General features: G+C 34.0%; 1 long non-coding RNA gene across 1 annotated transcript; it reads right to left on the reverse strand.

Moving 5' to 3' along the window:
- Positions 1–4,179: 4,179 nt before the first annotated feature.
- On the reverse strand, positions 4,180–5,280 carry LOC142239563 (uncharacterized). The gene is made up of 2 exons (XR_012723075.1): positions 5,002–5,280; positions 4,180–4,936 (listed from the first exon to the last, which is right to left on the reverse strand). It is a non-coding gene; the product is annotated as an uncharacterized LOC142239563 (long non-coding RNA).
- Positions 5,281–12,292: the final 7,012 nt, after the last annotated feature.

Raw genomic sequence — 12,292 nt, forward strand, 5'->3', positions numbered from 1 at the left:
GCGACAAATATTTTGCGAATTTGACATTGTCATTACAGAGTTGAAAATATGTGGAACTAGAGTAAAACAACCCTGATAAAAACAACGAAATACAACTCGGCATGGATAGGTAGGTACATATTGTGCACTTTCAAAAGATAGAAGCACAAACCAAACATACCAATCCAAGGAACTGATTTGATATATTCCCTGCCAACATTTTTTGAATTTCACGGCACTTCAGAAAATCCCCACCACGTAGAAAACAGTCATATAAGAAAACTCTTCGCAAAAGCGCCGTCATTATTGAGAAGTTGTACCACGCCAAGTTACTACAAAAAAGTATCGCATGATTAGGTGCCTTTTTAGACAAATTTATAACGACGCCATTAAGAGCCCCTTCAAACTATCAGAAAAAGTGCATTTAAAGATAGTTGTAAAAGAATCATTGTGGTCAAGTAAAACACGATTGTTTAGATGTTTATTAATTTTATTAAATATTTATAAATTCTTACAAATATAACATTTACACGACTATCACATCACATTTAACATAATTTGTTGCATTAAACCGTATTCTCCCGAGTTATAAAATAATCATCCGATTATAATAATGTTTGATTCACTGCATATATACTAAAGGTAGCCTAACCTTTAGTATATATATGAAAAAAAAAAATTGTCATATCGGGTTTCCGGAAAATGGGTGTCGCAATTAAAGGCCGGTATGCACCTCAAGCGAAATTTTGGGTAGCAAAAATTTATTTAAGTCCACAACAAAAAAACAGGGCTGTGTACACAAATTTTAAACCAGCTAATCGCTTTTAAGAATTGTTAATATATGTTCCAAATATTCCTCAAAAAAATTGTTTATTATTTACAGACCTTTTAAAACTTTTACGCACACAATGATTGTAATAAATTAAATGTTTGCTGCCAAAATATGCTTTTGACAACCCTGTTATTTTCATTAGAGGTGCGTACCAGCTTACGAAATTGAACGCTACCGAAAATTTCGTTAGCATAAATAGCAATGCATTTCTTATGGGAATGATATTTTTCGCTAGAGGTGCATACCGGCCTTAACAAAGAATACCCCTGCCAACATTTTTTGAATTTGGGGGCGCTTCTGAGAATCCCCAATATGTCGAAAACAGTCGTATACGATATCCAAAACTCGGAAAAGCACCGTCACTATTGAGAAGTTGTACCACTCCAAGTTACTACAAAAAATTATCGCATGAGTGCACCTTCAAACAATCAGACAAAGTGCATTTTAAGGTAGTTGTAAAATAATCATTGTGGTCAAGTAAAACACGATTGTTTAGATGTTTTTTAATTTTATTAAACATTTATAAAATATAACATATATACCACTATCATATCACATTTAACATATTTTTATGCATTAATAAAAGATTGATGTTGAGTTACAAGTTGCAAGTTACATGTTGTAGCGTCTATCAGCCAGAGCTTTTATTCCCAATGGAGGCAGCGTGTCTGGAAAAATATTTGAATAACTATCACTTTATTCCATTTGGAAAGTCAAAAATTGTTCACCAATATACCTTTCACAATTCTAAGCGAAATAACTATGTTTTCAGCACTTCATTATCGTTTTTATTTAAATAAATTATAATGAGCTAGTTGCGCTTGGTGTTTCACGAAATATAAAATGGCTCTTATAACAATAGTGATGGCAAAATACTTTCATGTACATTTCATACTTTTTGATACGCTGGTCCCATCACAAGTTTTTTTCGGGTTTTTTGGGATCCCGAAATTTTCGGGATTCTTTAAATATTTTAAGTAATAACAATCTAAACTCCAACAAATTGACTAAACCAATCTACAGCGCCAAAAAATTGATTCGATTTTTGATGAAATTGTGCTTTTTATAACACCTCATGTACACTCATAGAAAAAAGTCTGCTAAAAACAGCAGTCGATGTTTGCTGTTATATTTTTGTACTGCAGGGCCTAATGAACAACAATTTATAAAATATTTAGGTTATAAATGTTTCCTCAAATCATTTTTAAGAACCAAAAGTAATTTTTGGTATATTTTTGCACAGTAAAGGCCGGTACTCTGTTCGGTTTTCGCGTTGAAACTCCATACAAAATTAAAAAATGCGAAAAACTAGCGAAATTTTTCCATTTGTGGTACTTTGTTTTTTTTTGAGTTGAAAAACTGACGTTTATAGCATGGCGCAATTTGCAATGTGAATTAAGAAATAATTTATTTATTAAAACTATTTGTGTGGGTTTATAACACAAACACGGATTATATTTTTGTTCCGAAACTATACAAAGGATCAAAGGAGTAGCAGATCAATTGCCTAAGGAAAATAAAATGTTTATTTTGTAATAACAAGCAGCAACCACCAACTTAATTCAATATCGCTCCTAATAAAATATCGCTCCAAGTTACCTAGGTTAGGTTAGGTTATGTGGCAGCCCGATATATCAGGCTCACTTAGACTATTCAGTCCATTGTGATACCACAGTGGTGAACTTCTCTCTTATCACTGAGTGCTGCCCGATTCCATGTTAAGCTCAATGACAAGGGACCTCCTTTTTATAGCCGAGTCCGAACGGCGTTCCACATTCTAGTGAAACCACTTAGAGAAGCTTTGAAACCCTCAGAAATGTCACCAGCATTACTGAGGTGGGATAATCCACCGCTGAAAAACTTTTTGGTGTTCGGTCGTAGTAGGAATCGAACCCACGACCTTGTGTATGCAAGGCGGGCATGCTAACCATTGCACCACGGTGGCTCCCTCTCCAAGTTACCTAAATAAACACCGCTTTCTATGTGCGAAATAATGGTTTCAATAAAAATTTTTCGCAAGAATGAACATAGTACCGGCCTTAATATACTTACAAGCTCCTAAATACGATCGGCAAACATTTTGTTTGCTGTTAGCCTCAATCCGATAAATATTCAGATTTTTGGTCTAATACTATAGATATTCATAAAATATTGTTTTAATTATGTTAGGATAGCTCCTAAGTTGAATTTTTTATTTGTTTTAGCCAAAATAAAACATGTTTTAGTGTAATCGAGCTTAAAAAATAGCAGGAAATGTTTGCTATTTCAGCAAACAGTGACTGTTGTCCCTTTTTCAGCAGACTTTCTGCTGTTTTAGCAGACTTTTCTGCTGTCCCTACTAACAAATTTCTTTGGGTGTATAATAAATTCTTACTCAAGGTATACCATAAATGCAAGGCATATTAATCCAGGTAAAGTCATGCAATCAGGTGACTAATATCGACATTCATCTTGTCAAAGGCTTTCTTTACGTTTAGTAGATTTGTTTATATTCTTTGTTTACATATATATTGCTTTTATTTACATTAAACTGAAACACTATGGTTCGAGTGTACGAATTGAGGCATGAAGGAATCTAAGAGATGCAATAGCAATAAATCATGGGTTCCCTATGAAGTTCAAAGAGCTTATTTGGAAAAGTCATCATATGTCTACGAGATGGATCAAATGGTTTTCTGGAATCCCAAACGGGTATAAAATAATGTATAACAATGTAACCACCAATAAAACAAAAACTTTCTCATAGGAACCGGTAAAACCTTATGTTCATCTTTGGAATGGCCGCAATCCCGAAAAGAAATGAAGATGCAAATACAACAAACAGCACCGCCACCAATTATTTTAAAAACAATCCTATTTAGGCGGAGCACCTGTAAATGATTGCTCGTGCAAAGCCCAAGGGTGGTAGCTAGGGTCTTCCTAAAATAATATATATATAATGGGTACTTGAGGTACCCATTCACAACTAACGCAAGCTATGTAAGAATTAAAGCGGACTTCTTACTCATTTACGAGAGCGGTGGTTTTGGGATCCAGAGATCAATTGTGTATATATCCCGAGGTATTGCGAGAACAGGGCAATTCAAATAAAACACAGATCGATTTGTCGATTGCGAGTCCAAAAAAGAACTTGTGCCTTTCATCATCGTGTGGAATCGCGCAAAGATGATCTGGATTTAATGGACATTGAAGACTTGGTTAAAGTACGTAAAAACTCAAAATGTGTCCATATTATGGAGCCAAAGAATTGATTGAAGATGCAGACAATGTATTTATGTCCTATAACTATTTATTGGACACATCTGCACGGAAAGCAAATAGAATTGAATTGAGCAATACCTCATAATATCGGAAAGATAAATAATAAATAATTTTTATGATTTTTTATAATTTTTAATGGATTCTAACGCTTGTCTGAAACGTTTGACCTCATATATTTTCAAAAATTCATAACTTTTTCAGATTGAATTTAGCATTTTTTTGACAAAATTTTAATAATTTGTACCATTTTATGAATTCTTAAACAGTTTTTAACCAATTTGAAACAAAAAATTTAACATTACCAATTAAAAATATGAAAAAAACATGTTATAAAAAATTGAATGAAAAGAACTTCCTGTGTAGTTAAAATGAAGAACATCATTGGGAGTACATCTTCTGGAAGATCTTTTAAAGTTGTGCCTTTGGAAGAACTTCCAAATTTTTTGATGGGTAACTCTGCACTTCTGCCACATAGGATCAGCAATAATTTTTTATGAAATAGCGTAATGCCTCATGCAAACGATCCATAAATTCTGTTCCTGGTGTAATACAATTGCTACCGAATCGTTCGTGTTCTCTCACTTCACCTAGGCTCTGCGCTAATCGTTCCAAAGTTCAGCTTCCTTGGCTGAACGAAAACGTCTACTACGCTGTTGATTCATTTTTGCACGAGGGGTCACGCCGTCAATGGCCATAAAGAATAATTTCTGTGGTTTAATTAGAAATTACAACTTGTCAATATAGTTGAATATGTCCTTCAACATATCCTCCTGTTATGTTGAGATGGATGTTTGTATCATCGGAATGGGAGCAATTGTGAATAATGCCATTCATATCCAAATAAAGATTATCAAAATCGGGAACCTAAATAGAATACACAAGAAGCTCATAATTATTTCCTCCAACTTGTTACATGTCACCACACTTACGCATTGTTCCCAGGCCAATTCACTGAGACAAGGATACCGTTCGCTTATGTAGCGGAAAAATTTCGCCCCATTTTTTGTTGTTGTTTTGTATTGATGTCTGCCTTAGGCATATATTTAACTTCAAATGCCTTTTTGTTCTTTGTTATAAACAATTGTTGGCTGAAAACAACACTACACATACACAAAATGTCAAGTTAAGTCATCTGCCATTTTAGTTTGACATTATAATTATCATGGGGGGTACACACGTTTGCTCGTGACTTTACCTTTAATTAATATGCCTTGCCATAAATGTTTATTAACTCAATTTGTCGGGTATGAAATCTAAGGGCCGTTTGCACTGAATGCAGACTCCAATTTATTAATAAATAAAGGCCGGTACTCTGTTCGGTTTTCGCGTTGAAACTCCATAAAAAACCAAAACATGCGAAAAACTAGCGAAATTTTTTCCATTTGTGGTACTTTGTTTTTTTTTCGAGTTGAAAAACTGACGTAACTCGCGTAGTCAATATTTTCATAACATGGCGCCATTTGCAATGTGAATTAAGAAATAATTTATTTATTAAACTGATTTTTGTGAATTTATAACACAAAAGTGGATCTGATTATTATTTAAAAATGTAATCTGATGATTGATAAAACAAAGTATAACATGGAGTTGTATTTCCATAATAAACTAGCAACAATATCTAGCCGCTCCCTACTATATGGTAGAATATAAATAATGTACATATATAACATGAAATGTAAACACAAATGTTAACAAAATAAAAGCTTTATTTGGTGAATTATAATTTACAATCGTTTCATTTGTACTGGGCATCGGGATAATAAACACAAAACATAATTTAAACAAAAGGAGGCACAGCAATTGATGTTCCAAAACAAGCATTAGCACTTCAACCAACATGTATAGTACCGAGGTAGCAATGAATGGAATCACAAGAATTAATTGCTATGTTCCAAAAAATAAAATGCAGCACTGTAAAATTAGTTGTTTAATTCCAAAGATATTTGTAAAATAACTTCGCCTGCTTCTTCTTTTTCAAATTATTTATTTTGTATGCGTGTGTGTGTAACACGAGCCACTAGTTGCGTATGTATATGTAATCATTTCGTGACAGTCTGCGATGTTGTCAATACATTTCGACGAAACAAACGCAAAAAAGTCCCAAAATGGCTGTTTTTTCCCTCAAAATATATTGTCAACACTATCATTTTTCAACGCGAAACAATGATTGAGTGGAACTTTTTTCGCACCAGCAAACAGAGTACCGGCCTTAAGTTAAAAAGCCAACAATTTAACAAATTGGAACAATTAACAACGGGAATTGGAACATTTAACAACGGGACCAACAATTCCCGGGATTTGGGATTAATCCCGGGTGACAGCCCTAGTTTCAATATATAGCATTTTCAATTCAAATGAAACCTTTTCCACATCAACTGAATCCTTTTTCAAATCAAAAGAAAACGAACAGTGTTTTTGGCGAACTTCTGACTACTTTGTAGCAATAAAAAGGTTTGGATCTTCAGGATCACAAAACTGGCGATGGGATACACCTTCATCGCATAAATAGACAGTGAGCATAAACATGCTTTTTTTTTAGAAAATTGATTTTTTTGTCAAGTCTATTCGTGTAGAAATTAAATGGAAATATTAACTTTATTCTAAAACTGTTCAGCAGTTTTTGGGATATTTCTAATAACGTTTTCTGTGGGTTTTGCTTTCATCGCCAATATGTTAAACCGGTAACAAACAGGTCCTTGGGAAGCTAACACAAACATATTGAGGAACGCTAAACGCAATATTTTACGCTACAACAGCATATAATAATCTTGTCGGCAAATGTCACCTCTTTTCATTTGCGCCGGTATGTGTTTAATAGCCCAAAATTTGTACTCACTAAAGCGATAGGCTTCTGTCGCGGATGTTGCTAAATGAATAAGACTACTCCTACCGAGGGTTTAATTGCCGGATCCCTACAGACTAGTCATATATAAAAGGTAAGTATAGCAATACGCGTATTTTTATCCACGATACTCTTTGCTATTGGGAAAATCGTAGATGACCACCATTTAATTGCTATTTCATTAATGTCTTTTTAATTTCATCGTCATATCAAACTTCAAAAGTCGCGTTTGAATTAGCCAAAATATACCACTTTCAAATAACTCCACTTTAAATGAGACTCTCCAATTTGCTTTACTCGCACACATTATTTTTCTCAAAACAAAAAGATGTACATCCATATATAATAATTATTGTTATTACTGCATTCATTTGCAAGAAAGTATACTTTCGATATTTATCTCTTTCCGACGTCAAAACTTTTCCATAATGGAACAGTGATACAAGTGAAGAGCCATTGCCACGATTGGACACCATTATTGTCAGCTACACATGCCGTGCACAGGTCACAGAGTCTCGGCTAGAGAAGATCATTAAGAATCACTTAGTGGATGATATTATTTTGGACACAAGCAATAAATGCCCATGTCGAACAACAAAAGAGAAGGTGGGTGGAAACGATTGGGTCACCAACCACTGTTTGAAGAGAAAATCGGTGTGAGTGTAGAAAATTGAAGAAAATAAAAATATTTATGTAATACATGGTATGACCATAAAATGACTCAAATGAGGGGAGTAGAATTAATGCCTATTCCGTTAATAGCTCAACAATTGTACAGGAGACTACAATTCGGCAATAAATCCGAGCATGATGAATTATTACAGAAAATAAAATCCAATATACACCCAAAAAAAGTGACTCCTTCTTTAAGTTAAAACAAGTAAGAAAAGTCGGGCGGGGCCGACTATATTATACCCTGCACCACTTTGTAGATCTAAATTTTCGATACCATATCACATCCGTCAAATGTGTTGGGGCTATATATGAAGGTTTGTCCCAAATACATACATTTAAATATCACTCGATCTGGAAGAATTTGATAGACTTCTACAAAATCTATAGACTCAAAATTTAAGTCGGCAAATGCACTAGGGTGGAACACAATGTTAGTAAAAAAATATGGGAAACGTTTAAATCTGAAGCAATTTTAAGGAAACTTCGAAAAAGTTTATTTATGATTTATCGCTCGATATATATGTATTAGAAGTTTAGGAAAATTAGAGTCATTTGTACAACTTTTCGACTAAGCAGTGGCTATTTTACAAGGAAAATGTTGGTATTTTTACCATTTTTGTCGAAATCAGAAAAACATATATATGGGAGCTATATCTAAATCTGAACCGATTTCAACCAAATTTGGCACGCATAGAAACAATGCAAATTCTACTCCCTGTGCAAAATTTCAACTAAATCGGAGTTCAAAATTGGCCTCTGTGGTCATATGAGTTTAAATCGGCCGAAAGCTATATATTGGAGCTATATCTAAATCTGAACCGATTTCAACCAAATTTGGCACGCATAGCTATAATGCTAATTCTACTCCCTGTGCAAAATTTCAACTAAATCGGAGCAAAAAATTAGCCTCTGTGGTCATATGAGTGTAAATCGGGCGAAAGCTATATATGGGAGCTATATCTAAATCTGAACCGATTTCAACAAAATTTGGCACGCATAGCTACAATGCTAATTCTACTCCCAGTGCAAAATTTCAACCAAATTGGGGTAAAACTCTGGCTTCTGGGGCCATATAAGTCCATATCGGGCGAAATATATAAAGGGTGATTCTTTTGAGGTTAGGATTTTCATGCATTAGTATTTGACAGATCACGTGGGATTTCAGACATGGTGTCAAAGAGAAAGATGCTCAGTATGCTTTGACATTTCATCATGAATAGACTTACTAACGAGCCACAACGTCGAATTTTCAGTGAATGGGCCCTAGAAAAGTTGGCAGAAATCCGCTTTTTTATCGACAAATTTTGTTCAGCGATGAGGCTCATTTCTGGTTGAATGGCTACGTAAATAAGCAAAATTGCCGCATTTGGAGTGAAGAGCAACCAGAAGCCGTTCAAGAACTGCCCATGCATCCCGAAAAATGCACTGTTTGGTGTGGTTTGTACGCTGGTGGAATCATTGGACCGTATTTTTTCAAAGATGCTGTTGGACGCAACGTTACGGTGAATGGCGATCGCTATCGTTCGATGCTAACAAACTTTTTGTTGCCAAAAATGGAAGAACTGAACTTGGTTGACATGTGGTTTCAACAAGATGGCGCTACATGCCACACAGCTCGTGATTCTATGGCCATTTTGAGGGAAAACTTCGGAGAACAATTCATCTCAAGAAATGGACCGGTAAGTTGGCCACCAAGATCATGCGATTTGACGCCTTTAGACTATTTTTTGTGGGGCTACGTCAAGTCTAAAGTCTACAGAAATAAGCCAGCAACTATTCCAGCTTTGGAAGACAACATTTCCGAAGAAATTCGGGCTATTCCGGCCGAAATGCTCGAAAAAGTTGCCCAAAATTGGACTTTCCGAATGGACCACCTAAGACGCAGCCGCGGTCAACATTTAAATGAAATTATCTTCAAAAAGTAAATGTCATGGACCAATCTAACGTTTCAAATAAAGAACCGATGAGATTATGCAAATTTTATGCGTTTTTTTTTTTTAAAAAAAGTTATCAAGCTCTTAACAAATCACCCTATATGGGAGCTATATCTAAATCTGAACCGATTTCTTCCAAAATCAATAGGGATCTATTCTGAGCCAAAACACATACTTGTGCCAAATTTGAAGTCGATTGGACTAAAACTGCGACCTAGACTTTGATTACAAAAATGTGTTCACGGACAGACGGACAGACGGACATCGCTATATCGACTCAGGAGCCCACCCTTAGCATTTTTGCCAAAGACACCATGTGTCTATCTCGTCTCCTTCTGGGTGTTGCAAACATATGCACTAACTTATAATACCCTGTTCCACAGTGTGGAGCAGGGTATAATGAACTAATTGTGAAGAAAATTGAACTTCGTATAGCGCCAAAGACATTTTTATTTTTTTGAACGATGTGATTTTCGTTGAAATTAGGTAGAATGCATTCCATATATTAGTTAACATTTTCCTATATTTATGTACCACTTTACTACAGAATGAAAAAAATTTAACTGAATTGAATTCATATATGGAATGATTTTATTGAACTTTTTTCGTTCATTGGGACAAATCTTAGATATTTATGGTAAACCTTTATACTTCAAACTTAGAACTGCTTACCTTCGTTTTTAAATACAATTTTATTTATTTATATAGTCAAAATTTATTTATATAGTCAAAATATATATATTCTAACAAGTATGTTTCCTTAAGTTTTGAAAGGATTGAATACTTCTTAGTACGAATTAACTAAAATATTTTTCTATGCCAAGTGTTATTCGTATGTATGATAAGCTTTCTATAATAAAGGAAGCCAGAATTATCATTTTGTAAGAAATTTTACTAAATTTGAGGAAACTTGGTTTTAGTTCATATTTTGTTTATTTTTACGAATGCTTTGTTGTCAGTGAATACAATTTTCTTGTTCAATAGTAAATTCTTATACCCAGCAAAGAAAACAGTATTAGTAAAATTCCATGCCTTATTCTAGTTAATGAACTATTCCTAATTGCTTTAAGTTTAGGATTTTTTTACTGAAGCAAGTAAATTTTATTATTTTAAACAAAAATTTAGCTTCATGGAAATAAATTGGCTAAACTAAATTGATGAACATTTTTTCCTTTAGTTCCGAAGGCACTTTTTTCTTGGTGTATAATAGCAGTTCGATGTACTAGAATTTTTGACTATGTCCTCAATAACTGAATTGTAAGCATAATTAAATAATTAACAAAACAGATTTGGGACTGAGTGTTGGGCAAGGCTTTTTGTGATTGTTGGTGAATTTCTCATTTATCGATAAGTAAATACCCAATTCTAGTCAACTGAGAGAAACACTGTGTTTTATGATGTGAGAAAATTGCAATGCTAAAATAACAACGTATGGGCAAAATAGTACGCCCAAAGAAATTTGTTAGTAGCGACAATAGTAAAGTCAGCTAAAACAGCAAGAAGCCTGCTGAAAAAGCGAACACAGTCACTGTTTGCTGAAATAGTAAACATTGTCTGCTATTTATTTACACACCCAAAAAAAGTGAACCCACCATGGAAGAAAATGTAGGTTTATTTTAGAAAATTTTAACTAAAATAGTTTTCTAATTGCAACATGTTACAAATAAGTTTATAATTTTTGTCAAATTGAAGAAAATTTATTAAAAATAATAATTTTTTTCTGGTATGTAAGAAAATTTCATATGTTGAAGGAAAAAATTGGATTTAAAAATTGTTAAAATGTCTTTAGCGCTGTACGAAGTTCAAGACAGGTAAAATTTTAGTAAAATTTACTCATTTGAGAGGCTTATGAACTCAATTTAAGCAAACTTCTGCCATTTTAGGAAAATATGAACTTATTTATTTTTTAGTAAAATTGTGCACTATATTTGTATACAACTTTTTTCTTATTTTTAGTTCACATCATTTAAGTTAGCAAAATATTATTCAAATAAGAAATATTTGCTCATATTGTGCAAAATCTAACTAAAATCAACTAATCTTCATGAACTAAAATAAAGTTCAGTTGGCATTAGAGCCCCTTTTTTCTGGGTGCACTTAAACGCGATTTAGATTGTACAGTAAAACTTCCCGGGGGTTACCACCAATTCACCACGGTCGCCTATATTTTGTCCAGTTATGGGAGGCTAATTTCGATGTATTAATATAGTTAAACGTCTCACGACAGTTACCCAAGACAGTTGAGAGGTGCCCTGTTATGGGTGCACCCGGAAGTATTCATAATACGAAAGTTATTGACGTTTGGAGAATAAAAATATTATTTTTGTAGGACTGACACTACCCGTCTTATTTATCAAATATTAACTCACTCCTCGCGACATTTGACTAATATGGCTAAGAATTGCTGCCCCATTTACCAGTGTATAGCCTAACATATTGAAAATCCAAAATATTAGTTCTTTGTTTTGTAGGTCAAGTACTTATCAGACAATTTTCTTATAGTTGACTCCGGACTTAAGCTTTTTCTTACTAGTAGTTCTTACCTCCTCTCTCCCTATACGTATGGGTGGAAGGAGTATATTCAAAGCGGTACCATTTGAAATTCTCATGGCAGTCTTTGTCTTTGTCATTGTATAATTGTCTTAATTGAGAGTCAACACTTATCTCAAGAAAAACTCCAAAATGTTTTGGAAACGTTTACACTTCACAAGGTTCGTATGCATCTATTGTGTTGTGCATTTGGTATGGGGCTATGGTACGCGATTGGAC

This window comes from Haematobia irritans, chromosome 5, assembly GCF_050003625.1.
Source record: "Haematobia irritans isolate KBUSLIRL chromosome 5, ASM5000362v1, whole genome shotgun sequence".
NCBI classification, from domain to species: Eukaryota; Metazoa; Arthropoda; class Insecta; order Diptera; family Muscidae; genus Haematobia; species Haematobia irritans.